The following is a 17,914-nucleotide window of genomic DNA, read 5'->3' on the forward strand; positions in this document are numbered from 1 at the left end:
TCTCATGCCAGTAGAGATGGTGGACTGCAGGGGACCCAGTGGATACCTGATCCAATGCAGCCAGGAGCCAGGCACAGCGTGGGCAGCGGTTTAGGATCGAACCTGCCGTCTGCTCTTAACACTATACACTATTCTCCAGAAGTTGTGTAGCTCAAGGATGAGGACTGCGTGGGTCACACTTGGTGTGGCACAGAACATACGTACTGCTCAGAAAGTAAGGAGTTCTGGAGGATAGTAAGGATGGATCCCTGCTGCCATGTGCTACTGGATGTCACTAGGATAGTTGATGGGAATGTATATAAATGCTACAGTTGAACTCTTATGTTTGCCAATACTGGCCACCTGTGAGTATCCAAAGCACCAGTGCTCCCGACCAGGGGTGAATTCCCAGTGAATAACTATCTACTGGCAATGGTCTCATCCCATGTAACAGTACTTGCATCAGTTTTCTAGGAGGTTATTAAGAAGGTCTGAATCCTCTGCTGCGCCTGGTTTGTGATGCCCCATGTTCCCAAAGAAGAAGAGAGGCGGATCAGCTAACATTCCGTTTCTGCGGGATGGATGGACGAAAAAGTTAAAAGTTAAAGAACAACTCTCAAGGAAGTGTAGTGGAGGCGGGAAAACTATTTGGAGGTGAGAGTCCAGGGTGACAAGAAGAAATTTTGCACACAGTAAGGTGCTTGGGGACTCTCTTTCGAGCATTCAAGGAAACTTGAAGTCAACATTGAGAGACGAATTGCAGTATCCTTCACCTCAACTGTAAAAGTACTGGTAACTGCAGTCCGGGACCATCGGAATCAATGCAAGGACTTCGATTATCGCTGTCGATGTGAACAAATCAGGGTTAAAAACTTAAAAGAAGGCTTGGAGTTCCAAGATCTGAAAGGGTGAATGGGGACAGTGTTTCGTGCAACGTTCATACCCAAATATGTCACAGTCTGTGATGAATCAACTTCCGGAGTACCAGTGGTCCAGGGATGAATATACGTTTCTAAACCATCAGTCATATCCACACCTCTAGTAGACCAGAAGGGATCGGAACAGATTGGAAACACAAGCAAATTATAAACATACTTGTCCCATTTTGGTAACATGGATAGAATGGCAGGCTTATCTCCGGAAGGTTGTGGATAATTGGTTAGTTGCAACACAGAGAAAAAATACAGTTATTACCCGATGAAAAAATGGGAATGTCCTGTCATGGTTGTATTAAAATATCTAATTTATTATTATCAAAACAGACAGTTGTAGCACACTGCATAATACAACACACCCTGTAAAGGAATGCAGAGGACAGACAGTTTCAAGAAGGAAAAGGGATGCACTGTGGATACTGACAGGAGGGTAGTTGGTAAAGTAATTAATCCCAATATTTCAAGGATACGTGGTTTCAACACAAGGGGAACAATGAGTTGTAACATGTCACTGGGCCCTTCCGAGAAGGACCAGAGGGACAGGACCACAATGTACCTTGTGCTTGTAGAAGTTCTTGGTGCTCAACAGGGTCGAATCGGTTTCAGGGCATTTTGCAGCTACTGCGACAGAGTTCAAGACTGGAGGCAGCTGCTGATATCAGGTGGCAGGCAGTTTGGCAAGCGAGGCTGGATGGACAGCTGCAAGCTGGCATTCATGGCAGCTCAGGGTCAGGAATCTTTTTCTCAATGCTGGTCGGCCAGTCTGAAGCACTGGTCGGGGTGTCTCAGACGGCATTAGTGACTGCAGCGTAACAACAGTCAACAGTGCAGTCGGGTGCATCCTGAGGCACTCAGATGAATCAGAAATATGTCCTTTAAGGTGAATGTTGATAGATGTGTGTTGATGCACTCTTTCTAGCTTACTCACTGGGCTCGTTTCGTCCTTTAAGGAGCACAGCCCAGAGACGAGGAGAGCATTGCAGGCAGCTGCCTTGTCCTTAGTTTTGTTCAGAGAATCTCTGGAACTTCCTACCTAAGAAGTTTCCTTGCAGAGCCTAACAGGGCATGCTGTGTGCTGGCTGGGTACCGGGTGTGGAGTATTTGGAGGGTCATCTGGATTTGGCATCTCCCTCTGTTCCCTGGGAGATGTTTAGGGGAGGTACCATGCATCACTCTTTAGAAATTCCAGCCTCCCTTCACTGACGGAAGCTGTAAGGCTGACTGTACCTTCAGCCAAGTTCCAAAGGAGTTCTTCTTGTCACTCCTTGCAAAGTCTTCAGATGATCTCTCCAAAAGAGGGGCTAGGCCCTCTTTTAAAGCCAAATGGGCAACAGTGATAGGTGCAGGCTAAGCCTACCTTAATGAACCAATCCTGGGTCCCCACCAACAATCTCCTGCATGCATGAGGTCCTAAACAGAGTGATTTTCAATAGAAAAGGTAAAGGGGTTAAAACATATAATACTAAGTCCCACCCATATTACTGTCTGTTGAGGATCAAAGGGTGTCTCTGGTTATTGAGCTCTCTATGGCTCCTGATTAAAGCGGCAGGTCTCCCTTGTAGCTGAACCAAGAACAGACTTTCTCTCTCCATAAATTCAAATACTCATACCTTCTGAATGGGGTCCACCTTGGGAGTTGCCTACTGTAAGCACATAGTCCCAGGTCACTGCCCTTGATAGTGAGAGGTGGGAGTTGGCTTCAGGTTGACAGAGTGCATATCAAAGGATTGTTGGGGTTTCCTGTCTGCTTTGTTTTAGCCTCTTCAGCAAGGCTCCATGTGGGCCTGTGCAAAGTATGCTCTATTAGTATGTTAACTATGTTAATTGCTACCACCATCTGCAGAGGGTAAACAAACAGACATGGCAGATCCATGGAGCCTTTGATAATTAGGCTGGTCATGGCAGGAGGACGATTTTGGTCCTCTCCCTTCTAAGATGCATTGTGTAGTCCACCTGTCAGATACCAACTATTTTACAGGGAGGAATGAGCCTCTAGGCTGTGTCCACCTAGAGTACACAGGTCTATGTGTATGTCGTGCAGTGAGCATAGGAAAATGTGTGCGGATCAGCCCCACACCTTTTCCAGAGGTTGATCTACCATCATTCAATTTCACATACAATTTCAAAAAGGCCCAGGTGAGCGCACACCCACCTGGCAGATGTTCAAATTCCTCAGACGGACAGAGGGCAGCAATGGAATCCCATGTCTCCCCCCAACTTCCTGGTTACAATCATTTGGTGGAAATATTTCTGACTTGGACCAGATATTTGATCAGATTGATTTGGGGACTTTGTAATTACAAAAGGAGGTTGTCTGCATATAAAGAGGTTAAGACCCTCTGAGAATAGAGTCAGCCTTCTGTTTAAGTGGTTATCACAGAGGGCACAGATCAATGGCTCCATTAATCTTGTGAACAAGAGGTGTGAAATGGGCAATCTTGCCCCAGGTGAGAGGAAACTGGGACGACAATATGCCAATTGTACAGACACATGCTCCAAGTGCTCAATATAATAATGATACCCAGGAGATGAACAAGTATCCAACCCCCATTCATGAAAGAACTTGATACAGGTAGGGTCATTCTATTGGTACCCAGTCATTTTACCGAAAACTAAACAGAGTAGTACATTTCACCAAAGCACATAATAGCCAAAAACACTGAAACTATTAATTAAATATATATGGAGTAGTGGGTTAAGGGGTTAAAATGGGCTCGGATTGAGTTGGTGTGGCATTATAAGGGTAAAAAACAGGGAGTTTGGGGGGGGCCTAATGAGTTTTTTTTTTACTCTGTTTTTCGGTATTATGGTTGCTATGAAATGTACCAATCCAAAATGTGGGTCTGTAAAATCACATATAACCATTCTATTTAATCAAATGCTTTCTCTGCATCTAATATGATTACTGCAGCCCAAGGATGGTGTATATTTACTTGTGTTGTCCAGCCTGGGATAAAGCCTGATTGGTTGAGTAACACCACCAGAGACATTATTGGAAGCATGTGATTAGGCAAAACCGTGGTACGTTTTTGCTATCTAGATTCAATGGCTCTTTGGTGATAAATACACCACATATATGGCGGTAGGAGTGAAATTTTCTTGTAGTGTAGCCTTCTTTAATAAAAATGGTGATGTATGCCTTTCTATTCGATTGTTGTAGCATATCTTGCTGGAGGGAGGTAAGGTGTTGTATAAGGTGAGTTCCTCTATAGTTGCAATGTATGATGACTGACACAGACCCAACTACTTTAATCTAGAAGATATACACTGGGAAGAACTTGGGGGCCCATACAAGTCTTTCTCAGATTAAGAGGGCAATTAGAGCATTAGCCTTGGGCAAAGACAATCAAATTCGAAAAAGGAATTTGTTGATCACTTGCTGGTTGATGTCAGACTTTACTGATTGGGTTTGGGGGCCCAAAGGAATAAAGAACACCCAGTTGGAGCAAAGAAAGGTGCATCTAAGTCAAAGTATCTCTGACCTCCAAGTCCTTCGGGGAGCAGATGAAAAGTTGACTAGGTCCAGGGGAAAGCAGACATCTCTCAAGAAGGCAAGCTGGAAAGAAATCAAAACTGGTCTATAACTATGGGACGATGGGATAGTGTAATAAAGAGGGATAAAAGTCAAGGCTAGTATGCTAGAACAGAAATGTGGGGATGAAATACACTTACGCACAATGAGGTTGATACAATGAGACTGGAAGACTTTCAAAGGGGAACTATCACACCCTAAACACAGATCAAACTCCATATTCCACATATCACCATTCACAAATATTGAACTATCTGAATATCTGTTTTCAAAGCGATCAAACTTCAATAGAATGACACAATAAAAAAATCAAGAAAATTCAAATAAAAAAATCAAATATCAAAATTCAGAGTTCAGAACCAAGATTTAATACCAAAATTTTGAAAATCAAAATGCAAAACAAAATTTGATATTCATATTTTATTTTAATGTGATTGGTTCATGAGAATCACCTGACCTACCAGCACGACCAACACCTGCCGTGGTACCCTGCTGTCTATGGACCTTGTCATAGACCATCGGGCCTTACGATTTCTAACCCCACTACCTGGAGCCTTTGCCCAGACTTGAAACCCGAAATGTAGTGGCACCCAAGTACTTCACTGAATGTATTCATCACCTCATCTGCAGGAATTCTGTATGCTATGAGGCCTAGAGTTATCTATCGGCATTAATCAAGGCCGATTGTGCTTGACTCATAACCCAAGCATCAATAACACTCATGAGGTTCACTGAGGCTTTGCAATTATGTACTACGCAATCAGTCCAAGAAATGCACATGCCTGCTAATCATATGCACCTGGAAATCCAAGACCAGACCTATATACCAGGGGGCCGTCTAGCAGTTATTCTGTTAATCACACCTACCCGTGAATGTATATAGTAGAACTACCTATCGCTAATCTATCTAGCAGAACTAGCAACCCAAGCACTGATAGCACTTATGAACTTGATAATTGCCCTCCAAATATGCACTATGCTATCAGTCCAGGAAATGCCCTTGCTTGCTAATCCTACACATCTGGAAATCCCTGAGGAGAATGATATAGCAAGGAACGTTCTAGCACTTATTCATTGCTAATCCCAACTATCTGGGAATGTCCTAATAGAACTACCTATCAGGGATTCCATTTTGGAAAACTGCCAACTGACGATGTTGCTAGCAGCTATACAGTAAAAACAGTTTTAGGACAGATCTGCCTGTCATCACCGTCAGTCTTCGACCAAACAATCTCACCCAAGAAGAAACATGGAGATACCAACCCTCGACAGGCACTGGAAGCTGAACAGGATCAAGGTCCCCCTGGAAAACACAGAGACACTCAAACACACCACTATGCAAACTCTTGCCTCTGCACCAACCAACTATAGAATGCAGCTACACCCCTCGATTCCTTCAGCCTATCTGCACACATACTAACACACCTCCATGCTCACCTCAACAGTCTTTAGAATGGAGCTGTACCCCTCGAAATCGGCCTAACTGCACCGATAGTGTAAATCACAAGCACCAGCGCCACCAGAATGTAGATACCCAAGCACATTGGTCTTGCTACACACATTCTACAGATCTTACACAACAACTGCATCACACCTAGCACTAGTATGCAGCTTCACACCTACTATTGCACATATACCAAGTGCACCCAAGCACGCTTTAGTACACTACTCTCTCTATTGACCTGCACTGCGGTCCCAGAGGTCATTCAACCTAAAGCATTTTGGAATCATACCAATGGTAAAAGGTACTGTACAAATGCCCAATAACATAACATAACCCAGCCGACTAAGTGCTACGCTCTTGTGCTGGCTAATGCAAAAATGCACCATGTAGTTCCTGAAATGAAATGCCAGCCTAGTCCTCATGAGTATTTAATGGCCCCAATGTTAGCAGCTGATTGCCCCTGTGTGCTATTGTTTCGGCTAAAAGTGTTGATTAATGAGACCTTATGCAGTAAGCACACATGTTTCACATGCTCCGACTTTCTTTAGACCTTTGCAACATACCCAGTTCTCATAAATGCTTCTTGCCAGAAAATATCACAGAAATCCCTTGGTGGAAAACCCTGAAACCTGTCCAATGGAGATATTTGGATCCTACTCAGTGTTGTCCAGTATGAGTGGCAGAATTCGACTTAAACTGTACAATTTCTATGACTTATCCCAAAGCCTCTTAGAGAAGAAAACCCAAACCCACCAGTAAATCCTTCAGAATGTATTGGCTCAATCCTCGTGCTACAGATTCTCCTCAGCATACCTTGGGGTAAAACCTCAAAGCGACCTGTTTATTTATGTAATTCTTAAAGCATGTATTAGACACAACCCACATATATGATGTTAACTTCTGGGAGACAGGACTGAGGTCATAGCTAGATGTGTGAGGAAGGAGAAGAGGCAACAGGAAGCTGCATGTGAATCGTGACATCTTAGGGCCTCTTCTAGGGTTTTACATCTGGAAATAGAACTGATATAAGCACATTCTAAGTCATTCTTGGATTTCTAAGCAGCGTGGGTGTCTCAGAGCTGCCACTCTAGGGAACCCTTTAATCTGTAAATTGCCTTTAAATTCTAGCTGTTCTGCTCAATCCTACTGGCCCAAAGTAAATTAAAATGGCTCATATGACACTCCATCTGCCAAGTACCACCTGGGGTGAGCCCCCAAATGCACCTATAAAGTGCTAATATCCTGTTGTGGCCATTGTTTCGGGCCCAATATTCATTCAAATGCATCATTCTCTGATGATTTAACTAATGTTACAAGGCCATTGCACTTTCCTCAATCCTGTTTACGCCCTACAATAACATTTTAAAAAACCCGACTGACATTTAACCTGAGGTTTTTATTTTTTGGGGAGGGGATACTTTGAGCAATTACGGAACGCAGTTGGGGATTGAACTTTAAGGCATTGCGCAGCGCTTATTGCAGCGGGCGGGCACAACCATTTTGCATTTGGCCTACTTGCATTAACTATGGACATTTAATACTCTGTGACACGTTTCTGGGCACAATGGGTATGCGAGACAATGGTATTTTAAAATTATTTTTTTTATTCAATTTGTATAGCACTTTCGCCAAAGCGCTGAACAGAGATTAAAGTAAAACTGTACAATAAACAGGAAAAAATGAAATGTGATTGAGACAGAAGGATTATCAAGTGTTTGGTAGTGAGACAGTAAATGTTTTTTTTAAGAGAGTGCGAAAGAGGTGAAGAGAGGTGGCGGAGTGACTAGGAAGAAGGAGGAAGATTCAGAGTTTGGGTGCAGGTGGATAGAAGGAGTGGGAGCGACGGGCGTTAATGGGGCTTTGGGAACACTAAAGAAATGATGATGGAGAGAGCAAGTGCATTTATAGACAGTACGGAGGAAGTGAGACAGAAAACGGTTGTAAAATGAGAGCCGAGAAGGGTAGCATAGATTAGGGCTACTAGAGGCCCAAGATGGTAGAGAGAACGTAAGGCGATGGGGTACTCGTATTGATGGTTTGAATTGCTGCATGTCAACTAAGAACATAGAGCAATACATGTCTTTTTTCGATAAATTATTGAAAGGAGCATATCACATGGAAGACAATATTGGGCCAGATATATTTCGTTCAATCGCAAATAATGCTAAACAGTTTACACATATCCTAGAAACTAGATATGGGGACAACACTATAGTAAAGAGGAAATTAAATCATATGATGTAGTGGTTGCAAAGCAGTCCCCCCTTCCACTCGAGGAGCAGGAGCTCCGGATCATGTCCCTGCAGGAGCAGAGGACCAACGACCTCATCAGCTGTCTGAAGGCAAGAGCGCATCTCCTTTCGGTAAGCGCTTTTACCTACTGAAAATTTGCATCCCGCCTACGCTCAACTGCCTTGAGCCCCTGCCTCACCTACGCTGAATGTGGAGGCTTTTCCACTCTGCCCTGCACTACAAGACCGTAACTATCCCACCCACCGCCATTTCGACCGCCGAGGCTCATTGCCTTTCCAAGATGGCCGCCCCCTGAATGCAGATTCTGCATCTGCCGAAGCCAGGCCTCCAGCAGCCAGCTGATTGGCTGCCGGGCCTACCTCTCGCCCCATTGGCCGCCGGCAGGCGAAGCCGGCCCCCTCACTCCGGGGCTCACGAGAGGCTAATCCAGCACCCGCCGGTGCCCGTACAGCAGTCCCCCCTTCCACTCGAGGAGCAGGAGCTCCGGATCATGTCCCTGCAGGAGCAGAGGACCAACGACCTCATCAGCTGTCTGAAGGCAAGAGCGCATCTCCTTTCGGTAAGCGCTTTTACCTACTGAAAATTTGCATCCCGCCTACGCTCACCTGCCTTGAGCCCCTGCCTCACCTACGCTGAATGTGGAGGCTTTTCCACTCTGCCCTGCACTACAAGACCGTAACTATCCCACCCACCGCCATTTCGACCGCCGAGGCTCATTGCCTTTCCAAGATGGCCGCCCCCTGAATGCAGATTCTGCATCTGCCGAAGCCAGGCCTCCAGCAGCCAGCTGATTGGCTGCCGGGCCTACCTCTCGCCCCATTGGCCGCCGGCAGGCGAAGCCGGCCCCCTCACTCCAAGGCCCACGAGAGGCAAGGCCAGCACCTGTTTTGTGCCTGTTCGGTGCCGTCTGCCAGACCCCCTGGCCCTCTTCAGATAAGCTGCACCTACAGAAATAAAGCCACACCCATGGAACGCTCCCTATCAGGCTGTGAACAAAGGCTCCAGTCCTGTCCCCGCTTGTCTTGCTGCCTACTAGCCACCCTGAATCACTGCGGGCTAGCGTGGCATCCCGGGCAGAACCCCTAACAAACAGGTACTTAATCTTCAGCACTACCTTGCCACTACCGACTGCCTATGACAAGTGTTACTGTCCTCTGGGGCCACAATGTGACACTTATTGCACTCGGCTGCCTAACCCAACCACTATATAGGTGCCCACCAGACACTGAGGACTTATGATGTTGACTCACATGCCGTGAGGATGTAATGATTTTTATCACTAGCCCAAGTATTATGCCACTTATTCTCTAGCAAATCACCTCCTTAATATTTACCTTTAACAACCTTTGATACTCAGCTGAGGCATGAACAAACATCGCAAACAACGTCTCACTGAGAGCTACATTAGCTACATATTGTTCCCTAATATAATCTCTGGCTGCGCTGTGACTCTCGCATCTAGGTGAAACACTGCCCTGGTTTTTACTATGCTTTTAATGTGATTTCTGCTGCACTGTGACTCTCGCATCTAGGTGAAACACTGCCCTGGTTTTTACTATGCTTTTAATGTGATTTCTGCTGCACTGTGACTCTCGCATCTAGGTGAAACACTGCCCTGGTTTTTACTATGCTTTTAATGTGATTTCTGGCTGCGCTGTGACTCTCGCATCTAGGTGAAACACTGCCCTGGTTTTTACTATGCTTTTAATATGATTTCTGCTGCACTATGACTCTCGCATCTAGGTGAAACACTGCCCTGGTTTTTACTATGCTTTTAATGTGATTTCTGGCTGCGCTGTGACTCTCGCATCTAGGTGAAACACTGCCCTGGTTTTTACTATGCTTTTAATATGATTTCTGGCTGCACTGTGACTCTCGCATCTAGGTGAAACACTGCCCTGGTTTTTACTATGCTTTTAATATGATTTCTGGCTGCACTGTGACTCTCGCATCTAGGTGAAACACTGCCCTGGTTTTTACTATGCTTTTAATGTGATTTCTGGCTGCACTGTGACTCTCGCATTTAGGCGAAATACTGCCTTGCCAACTAACTTGCACTGCCAGCCTGCCACCACTTCTGCCTGCCCAGCTCACCGGCCCACATAGGTCTTAGCACCCCTGCTCCCGCCTAGACTAACACACTAGATTGCACACGCCACCTGCCTACACCCATTAGCCCAAACTGGAGTTGCCTCACCAACTCCTCCCTGCCTATGACCATTATGAAAACTACCCCACACCAAACACTTCACCTTATACTGAGCCTCCTCACCACTATGGCACTTGCACTTGCCGCCTCACACCCTCCTAAAGACAGAAACATGAGGCTGAGGGCAAGATTGCCCAGCCTACACGAACCATCATCCTACCATAACCACAGAGGTTACATTGATCTAGCAAACAAACGCTCGCAACATACCAAATCTGCCCCTTGCACTACATCTAACCAGACACCGTCACAAAGAGACACCCTAACTAAAAATAGACAACCTCCTACTACTACACCAGCCAAAACCTTATCTCTTACTGGTTCACTAGTCAATGCCAGATCCATGGTAGCCCACGCTACAGAGATCTCTGACACCTTAACTAATGAGAACCTAGACCTACTAGTCATAACCGAAACATGGCTCCATGAGGCGGCTGGCCCAGCCATCATGCTAGCAATACCTGATGGCTACCAACTACTAAGAGTTGACAGACCTCACACTAAAGGAGGTGGCTTAGCCATTATCCACAAATCCTCTCTACCTATCAAACTAGCTACTAACGTACTATGTCAATCATGTGAACTCCTTACCGCTAAACTCCACCTCTCGTGCAGCCGTACCCTCACCATGCACGTCATCTACAGACCCCCTGGACCACTAGGATCCTTCGAAGATGACCTAACCAGTATCCTAACCAATAACACTAAAGACCATGCCCAAATCCTACTACTGGGAGACTTTAACTTGGGCTTCAATGACTGTAATGACAAACACGCCCTATCCGTTGCTACACTCTTGAACGACTATGCCTTAACTCAAAAAGTCCCCTCCCCCACTCACGTCAAAGGTAGGACCTTAGACTGGGTCGCTGATCGGAACTGCAACATTAGCATCACCAACATTCTGCCACAATCGTGGACCGACCACTACTTAATTGTTTTCAACGCCTCACTTGACCTCATCCGACCCAAACCAATATTCATGGCCCCGCCTCTCCCCACCAGAAATAAAAAAGATATCACAGTAGAAAGACTCCTACCTCACCTTCTCCCTACACTCGACAATCTAGACATTACTACAGACCCTACTCTGCTTGTGGAAGTATACAACAACACGATGACTAAGGCACTAGATCTGATTGCTCCCACCAAAACTCGCAAAAGTAAACAACTCTGTCACCTGAACAACTGGTTCACACCACAGCTGAAAGACCTCAGAATCCAAAAAAGAAAGCTACAATCAATTTGGCAACACTCACCCACGCTGGAGAACAAAATCAAATTAGCCACATTTGCCAAACAGTATAAAAAGGAAATTATAACCACCAAAAGGAACACCTTTAACAACAGAATATCTAAGGCCAAATCAGATACCAAGGAGCTATTCTCTATCCTCAGGGAAATGGAATCACCCATACCCCCGACTGATAACATCCCCAAAAATAAACTCTGGTGCACCAATATACAAAATGCCCTCGCGGGCAAAATTAGTCTGCTCCAAACCAAAATCGCAAATAAAAAAGCCGCCCTGCTCCTGCAAACTGAACCCATACCTCACTCAGTGCCGCCCTTAAACCAGCCTAACATTCCTCACCCATTCAGCTTCAGACAAGTATCCATACTAGAGACAGAAAAAATCATACTAACTCTAAAACCTTCCAACTGCAAAGGAGACAACTGCCCTCCCCAAATCATAAAAGATGCAGCAAGAGACCTAGCCCCCTTCATCTCTAAACTCATCAATGCATCCTTTAAGTCAAACCTGGTGCCTAATAACCTAAAACACTCCTGGGTGCTCCCCCTCCTAAAAAAACAAACACTTGACCCTGCTATACCGACTAACTACAGACCCATCACCACCGTCCCATTCTTGCTTAAAATCATTGACAGAGTAGCGTATCTGCAAATACAGGATTACTTAGAAGCTAACAACTTACTAGGCTCTCGGCAATCAGGCTTCCGTCCCCTTCATGGAACCGAGACAGCCCTGATTGACCTCAAGACCCAAATTGACGAGTTGAAGGACAATGGCAAATCAGCTATGCTACTCCTCCTTGACCTTTCTGCGGCCTTCGACTTAGTAGATCATGCAGTTTTATGCAATCACCTCAGTTCTGCCGCTCATTTTTCAAGTGATGCCATAGCCTGGGTACAATCCTTCCTGGCAAACCGGACAATGAGAGTATTCTCCACCCTAGCAGCTGCTGATCCCACACAAGTCTCATGCGGTGTCCCCCAAGGATCAGGTGTATCTCCAATGATGTATAACATCTTCACTAAGCCTCTGTTCGACAAGCTGGATAGACTGGGTGTCATCTACACTAATTACGCTGATGACACGCAGATCCTCATTCCTCTCTCAGGCAACTTCTTGGCGGACACAGCCTTAGTGAATAAGATATATCTCCTCATTCAGGCATGGATGGCATCTCACGGCCTCTGCCTGAACGACGACAAAACTGAGCTACTGATCCTCGGCTCAGAGTTGGCCATCAAAAAACTGGACCCTAATTATGCCTCATTTAACATAGACAATAATATCATCAAAGTGATGCCTGCAGTTAAAACTCTTGGGGTCTATCTCGACTCAGCGCTCAACTTCAAGAAACAAACTAACTCACTAGCATCCTCCACTGCATACACCTGCAAACTAATCCGAGCATGCAGACCATTCCTAACGGAAGCTAGTTGCATCACCCTAGCGAACGCACTTATCATATCCAAGCTGGATTATTGCAATGCCCTATATGCTGGCTCTAACAAATACATCCATGACAAGCTCCAAACGCTCCAAAACAACGCTATCAGAGTAGCCTTAAACATTCCTAACAGAGCTCATATCTCCACCGCTAGGAAGAATATTCAATGGCTAAAAATCAAAGACAGGATTGCGCTTAAGACCTTATCCCTTACCTCCAAATGCCTTAACAACATAGCGCCCCCCTACCTGGCACACAGAGTCAACAAGAGAATCTCAAACCGACCCACCAGAATGACGAATGCCTACACATTAGTGGTGCCCAGATATAAAAAGAGCACAGCGGGCGGCTCCAGCTTCCCGGTCATAGCTGCTCAAACCTGGAACAGACTCCCCCTTGACCTCAGAATGGACCAACCCTACACTAGCTTCAGGCGGAAAGTCCTCACCTGGATTCGCTCCTCTGACACTTAGCCTGACCACCTTACCGCCACTTATCTAGAGACTGCGGATGAGCATAACTAGATTACTGGTCGCTAGACAACATACTCTATCTACATTTCTGTATTTCTGTACTGCCTGTATATGCTTTCCTCTCATCTGTACAACCGTTTCTTGTATTGTAACTATGTTCTCAAGTATCCTTGTACTGCCTGCGCCCAGTTACCCTTGCGGGTTTGGTCCTCTGCGCTATACCAAATAAACAAAACAAACAAACAAACAAACAAAGGAAAACAAAAGGATACATAACAAAGAATAATGAGTGCAATGAGGAGGGCCTGCACAGATTTGAAAAGGAATAAAATAATAACAAATATAAAAATGAAATATAAAAATTTTGTTAAACATCACAATGCCTCAGAGGCATCATTAAGGTGCTTTCAGTTGCGAAGCTTACTCAAAAACACAGATGGACTCAGATTTTGGAATTTATACCTGTCCCACTGTAATATGTATAATGGGGAAAAAAAAAGAGATTCATCCACTACCAGAAGGGAATTGGGTAAAGCATATCCACCATATTATAGGGAAGATAACATTGCTACTCTAAAGGAAACCTATGTAGATGCAGATGTAACTCTGGATCTCTCAAATGAAAATATTGAGAAATTGATAATCAAACTGAAACCATCTCAAGCAATAGGTCCCGATTGGATCCCAAATATGATATATAAGCATAGACCTCAATATTGGTCCAGCATACTCTCACAACTGTTCACTTCAATTGCAATCACAGGACTAATACCAACAAGCTGGAAAGCATACATCTGTATACCAATCTTCAAAAAGGGGACAAGAGATAATCCCAATAACTATAGATTGCTAGCCATGTCACATGCTTGTTCTAAAATGTTTGCACAAGTTATGTTATCGAAACTAAATGTATGGATTAATAAGAATAACATACTAACTAGACAGCAAACGGGATTTAGAATTGGGATGGGGACGTTGTCCACTATTTGGACACTTATGCATTTATTACGCCAGAGCATAAATCAGAGAGACACATCTTTGTACATTTGCTTCATAGGCTATAAAGGAGCATTTGATACAGTGAATAGGCACATTTTATGGGCAAAGATGAGAGAAAGAAAGCTGAGTACTATCAGATTTTACTTCATCCAAGAATTGTACTGTGATAATGTGGTGCAGGGTTGACTCAATCTGGAGGGGTACCTTGGTGAATAAATGACTACAAACACTGGATTGAAGCAAGGTTGTCCTCTTGCGCCCACATTGTACAATGTATATGTGTCAGATATGAATGACAACCTGAGCCGAGCCCACAACTTTCCACCCAAAGTGGGCGACATCCTCATAAATTGGTTAGCCTATGCGGATGATACCATTCTGGTAGATCAAACTCTGATTGGGTCACAGTGAAGCGTGAACAAACTCTGCATATTCTCCAAAAACAACTAACTATCAATTATAATAAAACCAACATTATGAGGATCTGCTCACACACAAAGTCAAAAAATATAATAGGAAGATGGATAATGTGAATATTGAGGTGGTGCACAGTTATATATATTTGGGATTGCTTATCTCGCACAGAATGAATGATGCTATGTTGGAGAATTTTATATGCCAGAAAATTGAAAAAATGTTTGGGGTAATCACGAATTTTATCAAACACAAAATAATCTATCTATTGAAGGTTTTGTGAAACTGTATAAATCATGCTTAATACCATGCCTAGCATATGGATTGAGGTATTCACTGTAAAGGAAAAAAGGTGGATCAATAAATTGGATGGGAAAGTATGGCTCAGAGTGCTGTCACTACATACAAATTCCCTGGCGGGGGCTATAGACTGCAGACTAGGCCTGACATCATTGGCTACACAAATGAAAATTAGGATGGGCATGTTCTATACCCGCATGTTGCTTAAGACAGACAATATGGAATCTCTTTTTACGGTCTTCGGCGGCATGCTGGTGGAGAATGACCCGAGAGGGAGTTTGAAATGATGTCATGGTGTTCTTTGATGCGATTGGCTTTAAGCTTGAGCGAGAAACCCCGGTAATAGTAATGGAAAGTAAAATATAAAACCTGGCAACGGTCTGGGATCGTGATACAAGTATCACAAAACTGGGTAAAATGAAAAAGAATATGGGTTATTTGTCAAACAGACCTTTCTGGTCGATAAAACATGTACTTACCTCACAAACCACTCTGGCATAAAAGTTAGAAGATTTATGATGATGCTCAGATTGGATTCAAGAACTAGGGCAGGGAATGGCAGCCCACGCGCAAACAGGCTGTGCCGATTTTGTAACGTAGAAATTGAGACCTTGAGACATGTATTAACAAACTGTGACAAGCTGGAAGACATACATAAAAAGGGCTGTCTTAACTGAGATATGAACTGGCTAATTATACCTTGGAACAATCATGGGCACTAATATTATCAGGGAATGCAAAGGTTTTGAATTTTACAGTTTACCATTTGTGGCAAAACATACAATCACTATTGGAAACTGATAAATGAAATCAATGGGCTTTTAAAGGTTTGGGTGAATTATATACAAGGAGCACACTAGATATTGCTCGAGATTATAAGTATATTGATATGTAATAGAGATATATGGAAAGTATTTTATATAGATCATAGATATTAATTGGTGAAAATTGTTTTTATAATTGTATTTTTCATGAAATGTTTCATTCAGTTAATGCATTTGATATATTTTTTCTGTAATGTGTTAAAAGGTTTATTTAACGGATAAAATAACGCAGAAAAAAACGGCTGCATGTGACTCGCCTCTGTTTCTCTTTGCAGCTCTGGGTTGTCCTGTGAACAGCCACTATGAGCTATGCATGCAGACGTGCGACAGCACCTGTGCCTCTGTCACAGAATCCTACCCGTGCAGTGGCCTGTGCTTCGAGGGCTGTGCATGTGATGGCGGGCTTCTATTTGATGGCGAAAGCTGCGTCTCCATAGAGGACTGTGGCTGTGTCTACAAGGGACAGTACGTTCCGGTAGGTGCTCCTGTCCCCTTCGCATAACACCGATTTGAAACAGGAGTAAGTGATTCCAACTGTCATCCTACCCAACACGTGATCAATTCTGAGCAGGCAAAGGCTTATTAGACAGGGCGAATGTGCTCCACTTGTTAGATTAAATGCCAAACCCTCCAGGAATCAATACCTGCTATTGGGATAACAGAAAATAGCAAAAGTAGAATGTATAATGGTCAGCCTTTCGAGTACAGCTCAATAGACTTGTGCATCGGATGACACTGACAGAATGCGCCACATTATACTCACTTATACATGGGACTGCATTAAAAGCAACGGAAACCAAAGCTATGCAAGCTAGAAATACAATACCATCTTAACAGGAAACAGTGTTAAAGCTGGACCTGGTTAATTAGAGAGACCTGATCATTCATATGGTGAAACAATTCAGAATTAAAGTATGTGTGTGCAATGTTGTGGGATTTCGCTTTTGCTCCCTTCATAATACTTTGTAGACTTCAGAAAGTTGCACTTTTCTTTGCTACTGACATATAGGGGCCTGACTTCCAAACTGTTTTTCAAAGGGATTTTCCCATTGTAAAACACGTTTGTATGTCAGGCCCTTGATCTGGTGTTTAAGTACATTCGTGTTATAGTAGGGGCATGAATGGTGCTGGGGGAAGATAACAAAAAACCTCTGGTATTATTCCTTATCAAAACGCTTCAACCCAAAAACACGGTCTGCTGAAGCATGCCAGCACTCACAACCACAGAAAATATTCCTGCAAAACACTATTTTTAGAAATGATTTCCCGCAAATATACTACCAATTCCTTCCACATCAACATGTTGCTGGAGTATGATGAACATGCCATTTAGAGAAGGCATCATCCTTCAGGCATAGCTCTCAACTCACCCACTTTTGGCGGGTGTCACCCGCCTTGAAAGCAGATGAATCACCCGCCAAGTCCCTCATACGCCCATTCACTTCTATGGGCCTCTCACCCGCCAAAAAGAAAATCGTGTGTTTTCACCCACCTTGGTGACAAAAAAGGTTGGGAGCTATGCCTTCAGGGTAGACAGTACAGCACAGCCACTTCTGGCTTTTCCCTCGTAGCTGGGCACTGCTAAACAATTGGCCTCATCATGAGGTTGGCGGTAAACCGCCGTTATCCGCCAACCTCATAACACCATTCTGCCACCTGAGATGCCCAAGTATCTTTGTGGCATCACCCAGTAGGCAAACAGAAAAATAGTCCACATTCTCCTCATGGTGTGCTCTTTCAAGCCATCTAGCATGCCTTTCAGGGTCTTGCTGAACCACTCAACAAGCCCATTGGTCTGTTGGTTGAAAGCATTGGGGAATTTGTAAGTCATACCACATTCCTCCCATATTGCA

The sequence above is a fragment of the Ambystoma mexicanum genome, chromosome 1p (assembly GCF_040938575.1).
Source record: "Ambystoma mexicanum isolate Mex_15411 chromosome 1p, UKY_AmexF1_1, whole genome shotgun sequence".
NCBI lineage: Eukaryota > Metazoa > Chordata > Amphibia > Caudata > Ambystomatidae > Ambystoma > Ambystoma mexicanum.